The sequence below is a fragment of the Solanum dulcamara genome, chromosome 9, assembly GCF_947179165.1.
Source record: "Solanum dulcamara chromosome 9, daSolDulc1.2, whole genome shotgun sequence".
NCBI lineage: Eukaryota > Viridiplantae > Streptophyta > Magnoliopsida > Solanales > Solanaceae > Solanum > Solanum dulcamara.
The window spans coordinates 62,788,374-62,799,008 of NC_077245.1; positions in this window are offsets into that span (position 1 = coordinate 62,788,374).

Sequence of the window (10,635 nt, forward strand, 5' to 3'; positions counted from 1 at the left end):
CTCTGGGGCATGAATAAACATGGCCAACTATAAATTGTGGATGGGGTAGTTCTTATCATCCTTCTTTAACATTCTAGAAACATACGCAATTTACTTTCTGTGTTTCACTAGAACACAACCAGGATTAATGCTTAAAGTGTCACAATACATTGCGTATCCCTTTGAACCCTTTGGTGAGGTCAGAACTAGTGCTGAAGTCAATCTGACTTTCAACTGTTGAAAACTCTACTCATAGGCAGTAATCCACTAAAACTTAGTTGCTTTTTGAGTCAGCTTTGTCAAGGGTGCTGAAAGTAAGGATAATCCTTCCACAAACCTTCTATAATACCCTATTATCTCAGAAATCTATGAACTTCTACCGTGGTTGTGGGTCTAGGACAAGTCTTCATGGCCTCAATAATTTGTAAGTCAACCTTATTCAGTTTTTGGTAGTCTATACACTTTTACAACAAGCCATCTTTCTTCTATCCAAATAATAATGGTGCACCCCATGGTGGTACTAGGCCTGATGTAGCCCTTATCTAATAAATCTTTCAGTTGTTCCTTTAATTCCTTCGGTTCTGGTAGTGCAATTCTATAATGGAATTGGTATCTGTTGATCATCTGATAATATATCAATAGTAAATTTAATCTTTCATTCTAGGGGAATGACAAGAACCTCTTCTAGAAACTCATTAGACACTAAAATAAATTGAAGATTTGGTAGCGAAAAATCAATATCTTAAAATTAGACGGTATGGTAAATGCGACCTTTGGTTATAATTTCATTGCTTTAAGATAGGAAATAAACCTACTTTTAAGCATTGCGATATTACCATTCTACTCTTGAACTACTTCCCAGTAAGTAGTGGGATAACATACAATACTATGAGGCCTGGATCTATCAAAATAGAAACACAGTGGGAGCAACCACTCAATATACATTTCAATACATCTGACAATTATATGAATCTTAATGACTTGTAATACATAATTACAGTTCTAGCCACTTCCAAAACTAGATGATCTCTCTTGTCATTGACCTCTACTTATTAAAATATGGAAACCCGCTCTACAAGATATACTAAGGAAGATGATCTTGTTACTAATCTGTCTATCTTTGTTGAACCTTTCTTATACCCAAACAGACAATATCTTTGTATTGACCCTCTTGGCCACAAAAATTACTTGTTATGGAGCCCTGATGGCATCTCCTAACATATGTTACTTTATGTATCATAATGTGGCATAACTAATCTAAACTACTCTAGGTCTATGCATTATTACGAGCCTAATGTCGTGAACTTTTACCTGGACCTAACCAACCTCGAAGATCAACCTTATATCTTGGGACTTCTGTTGTGGGGGTATAGCTGGTTTCCTAAATCTCACATTTTGGAGCAACCCTAGCCTCTATCTAAAACTCATGGTCCTAGACCTCTTTTGGTTCCCTCTCTTGACTTTCTTAGTCATATACTACTAATGTCAAAGCACTTTTATGTTCTACACAGTGACATGAATTCGCGTGATTCCCATATTATCAGTATGCATGGTTTTACAACAAGCCCGATATAAACCGTAAGAAGAAGAACTCAACCCTTATGACTCATCTCTATAGCATGATTTGAGTAAGAAAAAGGGTAACCATTCTAACATGACTTATAGCTTCCCATTTATAGAATGTGGTGTACAACACATTTATAAACAAGAATCTACTAGACATGGCTTATAGACTCCCTCGGATACGATATTTCTATGATACCAAGTTTTTCACGCCCCTAAATCAAGGGGTGAAACCATCACCTAATGCCAAAACTCAGGCCTGAGCCGACCCTGCTAAACCATTTGCTACTAGCATAAGGAAGCCATATGCAATCAAGAAAACAAACAAGTATATCTCAGTTTAAAATTAAGCCCTTGACCGGCAAGGCCTCTGTCAACAGATCTATAAAACAAATAGCTACTCCCTACATTTCATATAAATAAAGAGCCAACTAGCACACAAGTCCTAATTGGGCTGCCGAGACCACCATGATCTTTATATCAAAATTGAAAGCATGTATCTATCAAGGCAATACATCAAACAACTACCAAACTTCAGTAAATTAACAAACTAGGCCAACATGGATATAATGTAAGTATCCAACCCACACACTAGTCTGCAAACCTCTAGGAGTAGTAAATCTTAGCGGGATAGGGTCCCAGCCTACCTAAAAATATAATCAACAAAAGATAACAAACCTCAAAAATCTGGCAACTCCATAAGAAAGGGGCTTGTCAATCCTATCACTGGAGAGGTCTACCAGGTCATCTGTCAGGACATGCCATCCTGAATGTAGTGCCCCCAGGTAATGGGTCATCAGTACGACATAATATATCGAGTATGAAAGGTAATAGACTAAATGAGCATGTATCATAATATACTGAAAGTAATTAGGTAAGAAAATCAAGAACATGATAAGCATACTAACCTGCTCCTAAATCTAAGCATACCAAATATAATCAAACAATAACCTAACCAAGCCCCCATAATCTAGGCATAAACAACAAACAAACAAAAAAACCTCCCCCATAAGACTAAAAGGTGTCAATTCAATCTATATACCCCCATCAATAGTACTTTAGCCCCATAGGCAATCATGTAGCCCTCTTATGCCACAATATAGCCCCATAGGCAGTGGCATAGCCCAATTAGGCATAAATATAGATCGTAGTCAACTCATAGCCCTCTTAGGAAACCACATAACCCATAGCCAACACATAGCCTTCCAAAGCATCAATATAGCACCGTAAGTAGCTCATAGCCCTCTTAGGCAATAACATAGCCCTGTAGGTAGCACATAGCCTTCTCAAGCATCAATATAGCCTCGTAGCCAATTCATAGTCCTCGTAGACAACAACTACATTCCTACAGCTTACCACAATATCTCGAAGGGAAATTATAACAATTCAATAGGCTAAAAGAGGGAAATTTAGTTATAGGCAACCTATACCAATAGTCTCTATGTTGTTCCCAACATAGGGCCTCTACTAACAGAATAAGAATCTCAAAAATAGAGAACTATAGAAACTTGACAAAACCAACAACCAACAACCATCGCTATGAGTATATCAATGATGACAACCACCTTCTTGTATAGCTCCTAAGCTTTAATAAAATATGTCGAAAGAAGGGAATATCCTTAATATACTTTTCAATTGAAGCCCCAAAGGTGTTGAAGATTTGGTAGCGCAAAATCAATATCTTAAAATTAGACGGTATGGTAAATGCGACCTTTCGTTATAATTTCATTGCTTTAAGATAGGAAATAAACTTACTTTTAAGCATTGCGATATTACCCTTCTACTCTTGAACTACTTCCCAGTAAGTAGTGGGATAACATACAATACTATGAGGCCTGGATCTATCAAAATAGAAACACAGTGGGAGCAACCACTCAATATACATTTCAATACATCTGACAATTATATGAACCTTAATGACTTGTAATACATAATTACAGTTCTGGCCACTGCCAAAACTAGATGATCTCTCTTTTCATTGACCTCTACTTATTAAAATATGGAAACCCGCTCTACAAGATAGACTAAGGAAGATGATCTTGTTACTAATCTGGCTATCTTTGTTGAACCTTTCTTGTCCCCAAACAGATAATATCTTTGTATTGACCCTCTTGGCCACAAAAATTACTTGTTATGGAGCCCTGATGGCATCTCCTAACATATGTTACTTTATGTATCATAATGTGGCATAACTAATCTAAACTACTCTAGGTCCATGCATTATTACGAGCTTGATGTCGTGAACTTTTACCTGGACCTAACCAACCTCGAAGATCAAGCTTCTACCTTGGGACTTCTGTTGTGGGGGTATAGCTGGTTTCCTAAATCTCACATTTTGGAGCAACCCTAGCCTCTATCTAAAACTCATGGTCCTAGACCTCTTTTGGTTCCCTCTCTTGACTTTCTTAGTCATAAACTACTAATGTCAAAGCACTTTTATGTTCTACACAGTGACATGAATTCGCGTGATTCCCATATTATCATTATGCATGGTTTGACAACAAGCCCGATATCAACCGTAAGAAGAAGAACTCAACCCTTATGACTCATCTCTTTAGCATGATTTGAGTAAGAAAAAGGGTAACCATTCTAACATGACTTATAGCTTCCCATTTATAGAATGTGGTGTACAACACATTTATAAACAAAAATCTACTAGACATGGCTTGTAGAGTCCCTCGGATATGATATTTCTATGATACCAGGTTTTTCACGCCCCTAAATCAAGGGGTGAAACCATCACCTAATGCCAAAACTCAGGCCCAAGCCGACCCTGCTAAACCATTTGCTACTAGCATAAGAAAGTCATATGCAATCAAGAAAACAAACAAGTATATCTCAGTTTAAAATTAAGCCCTTGACCGGCAAGGCCTCTGTCAACAGATCTATAAAAGAAATAGCTACTCCCTACATTTCATATAAATAAAGAGCCAACTAGCACACAAGTCCTAATTGGGCTGCCGAGACCACCATGATCTTTATATCAAAATTGAAAGCATGTATCTATCAAGGCAATACATCAAACAACTACCAAACCTCAGTAAATTAACAAACTAGGCCAACATGGCTATAATGTAAGTATCCAACCTACACACTAGTCTGTAAACCTCTAGGAGTAGTAAATCTTAGCGGGATAGGGTCCCAGCCTACCTAAAAATATAATCAACAAAAGATAACAAACCTCAAAAATCTGGCAACTCCAGAAGAAAGGGGCTTGTCAATCCTATCACTGGAGAGGTCTACCAGGTCATCTGTTAGGACATGCCATCCTGAATGTAGTGCCCCCAGGCAATGGGTCATTAGTACGACATAATATATCTAGTATGAAAGGTAATAGACTAAATGAGCATGTATCATAATATACTGAAAGTAATTAGGTAAGAAAATCAAGAACATGATAAGCATACTAACCTGCTCCTAAATCTAAGCATACCAAATATAATCAAACAATAACCTAACCAAGCCCCCATAATCTAGGCATAAATAACAAGCAAACAAGAAAACCTCCCCCATAAGACTAAAAGGTGTCAATTCAATCTATATACCCCTATCAATAGTACTTTAGCCCCATAGGCAATCATGTAGCCCTCTTATGCCACAATATAGCCCCATAGGCAGTGGCATAGCCCAATTAGGCATAAATATAGATCGTAGTCAACTCATAGCCCTCTTAGGCAACCACATAACCCATAGCCAACACATAGCCTTCCAAAGCATTAATATAGCACCGTAAGTAGCTCATAGCCCTCTTAGGCAATAACATAGCCCTGTAGGTAGCACATAGCCTTCTCAAGCATCAATATAGCCTCGTAGCCAATTCATAGTCCTCGTAGACAACAACTACATTCCTACAGCTTACCACAATATCTCGAAGGGAAATTATAACAATTCAATAGGCTAAAAGAGGGAAATTTAGTTATAGGCAACCTATACCAATAGTCTCTATGTTGTTCCCAACATAGGGCCTCTACTAACAGAATAAGAATCTCAAAAATAGAGAACTATAGAAACTTGACAAAACCAACAACCAACAACCATCGCTATGAGTATATCAATGATGACAACCACCTTCTTGTATAGCTCCTAAGCTTTAATAAAATATGTCGAAAGAAGGGAATATCCTTAATATACTTTTCAATTGAAGCCCCAAAGGTGTTGAATGAATCTTGACCAACCAAATGTAATGCTATAAATTTAAGAATCAAAAGGCTGCAAAGATGGGACAAAACCAATGCGTATGGCATCAATGTTACAATCGCAACCATCCAAGTCCAAATCATAAAATTAGGCCAATAAGAATGATAAATAACAGTTATATCCAATGAAGATATTCCAATAACATATCAAAGGATCGACGAGCTCCCAAGGCAATATCACAACAACAATAACCAAACGTAGTAAGATAAAGGAGCTTTCCAAAGTCACGATATCCAAAACACCACTTCATCACTCGAAGACTATAAAAATTATAATAAAACACATAATAATGAAGGAGGGTCGTAGGGGTGGGGGAAATTTCCTTGACAAAAGGTACTAAATTCCAATTCTAAATAACTTCATCTTTTCAGTAACAACAAACAAAGCAAAAACCAACAAAAAACTGTTACGAGTCATCGGCAAGTGCAACTTTTCATAACTAGGAGCTTAGAATCTCATTTTAACAAATAGATAAGTGTACAGTATCCTTACCTTATAAATATATATCCATAGCTAATGTAAAATACTCAATAAAAACCTTCTATGTTGCTTCCATAACACCCATGAAGATACGTCATGAAATTGATGGGGCAAACTATACCAAAATGACAAGTTTGGTATGTATTGCAACTTCCGTTAAACTTTCGAGTTGAAAGATTCAATATCAATGGAAGATTTAGGGATTTTCCCTCTGATTTTGAATGAATTTTAGTTGTTTATACTAAGTTAAAAAAGAGTTTGAACAGTTATACAAAGCTGAGCCGACATAGGGGTTTGGGACCCACCTAGATGTGCATGCTTGTAACAACTCATGAAAATGAAAATATCTCTCTATTTTGAAGTATTTTGGATAAAATGTTTAATACATTACAAAGTAGACTCGTAGACCTTCAATTTTATAGGTCGTAGGACCCATAATTCTTTGGGAGAAAAGCTCAGAGACATTTGATCCAAATTTAGAGAAATCCTTAAAATGAAACTTACACTAACTTTTGCCAATTTTTATTTTGCAACCCGCTTAACTTGAAACTTAAAATATGAACCTTGAACACTTAAAATGTGAATAACCAAATAATTCTTAATTTACTAATCACTCTTCATCTTACCACGAAGATGTAGGTTAATTTAGATATTTTAAAAAGTCGAGATGTTATAATTGTATCATAATATAGTCTAACGATCCTCACGCACATCCCACTCATGGATAGTTATTGAGTTACTATCCTCTTATTTTTGGTGAGTCCTCATGTTTTGAGGATGCGATATTTATGATTCTTCCATTATATTCTGACTTTTATTCTTTTGTTTTGGTGAGCTAGAAACTTGTCTTAAGCCCCACCAAATAGAAGTAGAGGCATGTTTAGATGATCATGAGTATGTAACTATAATTATTTGGATATATTGCTTTGAGTTTTCTCCCTATTCGAGATTCTATTTTGAAACTTATATTCTGCACCATGATTTGTTTGATGTCTTTACTTACCTTAAGTATGCGATGTATGCAAAAAGACTTGGTTGGAGTCCCTCGAGATTTCAATTACCGTGTCATGCCTAGGGCCTATCTTGGGTCGTGACAAACTTTGTAATAGAGTACAAGGTTTAAGGTGTCCTAGGGAGTCTAACATGCCGTATCTAGTAGAATCTTGTTCATGGGTGTGAAGCTCGCCATATATATGAGTATGAGGCTATGAGGCATTTTAGGAAAACTTCACTTCTTTCATCAGTCATATGTAGTGTGATAGAGTTGAACCCTAAAGCTTTTCCCTCTAACACTTTCTCTTTGCGATTACAAAATCATTCCTCTAAGAAAAGCTCCCATAAAAAAGAATGTTAAGAAGGAGCAACAAGCTCCAAATGACCTATTGAATGAGCAAGTCTCACATATGGAGTTTTAATCCGCTTTTCAAGTGCAATCTCAAGTAGTGGCATCTCAAGCCAATAGAGAGGTAGTTACTCCCGTGAACCCAAATGTGGGTACAGTAGCAATAAGAGTTTATGATTTGGAAAGAGTTCAGAGAGGTGTTTCTTGACCATTTCTTTCCCATTATCTAAGTGAGGATAATATTCAATAGTTCATCAACTTTAAGCAAGGGAATATGAGTGTGAGTGAGTATGCTTTCAAGTTCACAAAATTATTAAAGTATGCCCCATTTATGGTTGCTGATCCTAGAGCTCGCATGTGCAAGTTTGCTCGGGTGTATCAAACTTGGTGGTCAAGGAGTGTAGAACCTCTATGATAATCAAGGATATGAATATTTTGAGGATCATGACACATGCCAAGAAAATTGAGGAAGAATAGTTGAAGGAGAAGTCTAGAAGGGAGTTCAAGATGGCTTAGACTGATGGTGGTGACTTTTCACACTCTAGGTCCAAAAATAGTGGTCGACCTCAATTTCACACAAATACTCAGGTAAAAATTCTTCAAAAACTCTGACTCCAAAGTTCGATAAGGATAGGGTGCCTAACCCTAAGGTTCAAGGAGAGGCTTTGAGTGACCAATCCATTCCTATATGTATGAAGTATGAGAGGAATCATAGAGGAGAATGTTTGACAGGTTTGGGTGCATGTTATAGGTATAGAAAGCTGGGTCATCATGCAAGAGAGTTTAGAGGTGATGGTATACCCTAGGCCCAGACTCATGCTATAGGCTAACTAGCCCAGCAGGGTGCTACTACAGTTTTCAGTAGCGGTAAGTGCCAAAAAAGATTCTATGCTCTTCAGATTAGGCGGGATTTGGAGGAGTCTCCCGATGTGGTTACTGGTATGTTAAAAGTCTTTGAGTTTCATGTTTATGCTTTATTAGATTCAGGTTCTCCTCTATCATTTGTTACTCACTTTGCTATGAAATTTATTGCTAGTCTGAGATCTTGTTAGAACCTTTGTCGATTTATACTCCTATTAGTGATTTTATTATGGATGAAAGAGTGTATGGAGATTGTCCATTTTTTTTCTTCATAAAATCACCTCAGTTGATCTTGTAGAGCTTGATATGATTGATTTTGATATTATCCTTGGTATGAATTGGCTTCATGTATATTATTCTTCTATATGTTGTAGTACTTGTGTGGTTAAGTTTCAGTTTCCAAATGAGTCAGTCCTAGAATGGGAGGATAGTAATTTCGGATTTAAATACAACTCATCTAGTGCCTTACATCTCGAAAAATAATTTCTAAAGGGTGCATCTATCATTTAGTATGGGTTAGGGATATGAATTCTGAAGCTTCTACTCTTTAGTCAGTTTTGGTTGTTCATGAGTTTTCAAAAGTTTTTCCCGTGATATCTCAAGTATCCCTCCAAAAAAAGAGATGGACTTTTGTATTGATCTTCTTCCCAATACCCAACCTAACTTTATTCCTCCTTACCAAATAACCCCAGTAGAACTGAAAGAGTTAAAGCATTAGTTGAAAGATTTATTGGATATGGGTTTTATTAGATTAAGTATCTCTCTATGGGATGCTCTAGTTCTCTTTGTTAGAAAGAAGAATGGTTCACTCTGTATGTGTATTGAATATCAAAAATATAAGACCCCAAAAGATGAAAATTTGGAACCAAAGAGAAATCTATAAAATGTGGACTGGATTTAGTATTATGACTCACTCTATGACTCATAGAAGTTTGTACCACTCATAGAGATGAGTCGTAGAGGGAGTCTTACACACTAACCCAGAACTATCCTCAGGAAAAGTTCTACGACTCAACAGAATGAGTCATTTTCGTATTGACGAGTCATAAGAATGACTCATTTTAAAAGATCAGAGAACCTTAAACTTGTAGTTTTTTAGGCATGCAAGAAGAGTCAAGTTGAAGACTCGTGATAGTAATGACGAGTCGTAATCATGATTCGTAAGTGAACGTTTAGAGAATCTAAGTTTGCAGGGTTCAAGGCCTACAAGACGAGTCCAAATAATGACTCGTTATTGTTAATATGAGTCATAGAAATGACTCATATGCAAACTTCAAATACTTGAATTTAGGACCTTTTCTTAGACCCACAAAATGAGTAGTCTTGATGACTCATCAAAACTCTTACGATTCATAAACAGGGGCTCGTAAGGCCAAATTCTAGTTTTAATAAAGGGCATTTCTATCATTTTCCAAGTTTGGTTCAACGAAGCTAGAAAAGATTGTGGCTAAGTTTAAGCCTATATGTACCCAATTCTTTGAAATTCCCTCATTCTAAAATCACTCTTCAAAATTCTCCTAAGGCAAGACCTCAATTCTCTAAATATTCCTCTCCAAGTTTCAAGCTAGGGTTTCATATTTCACCAAGGTTTCTTCTTCAATTCTAAGTGAATTCACTCAAGGTATGTGAGGATTGATCCATGGGTCCCTTTCACCCATGAAGTCCCAAATTTTCCTTAAAGCTTCCTTCAATTATGAATTAGTTATTAACCTTAGTTTTGATGAATTGCATTGGGTTGTTTCAATTTTATTTTAGATGATTATCAATAATCTTTATCAACATGTTTTCATATGAATTGCATGATTTTAATTTAAATTATGTATGTTCATACATAAAGCTATTTCAAGTATGATTATGAAGTTCAAAGATGATTTTCATGAGTTGATTATAAGTTTAATGATTTTTCAAGAAAATTTCTATGATTTAAAGTTGAGATTATGATTTAATGATGAAGTCATGATGATGATAAATTATGATCAAAGAAAGTTATTATTATGTGATAATAATAATTCTCACACAATCATGTTTAAAGATAGTGATAAGGACAATTCTCACCGAAGTTGTGGATTCTTATGAATAATGAAAGTTAATGAGATTCTCCTAATATATTTTATAAAGATGGATTGATATGTAGTTACTATCTTTCCATATTATGTTATGATCATGTTTTATAAGTTTTCATTGGGATATTGACTAAGAACCGGGGACTTCTA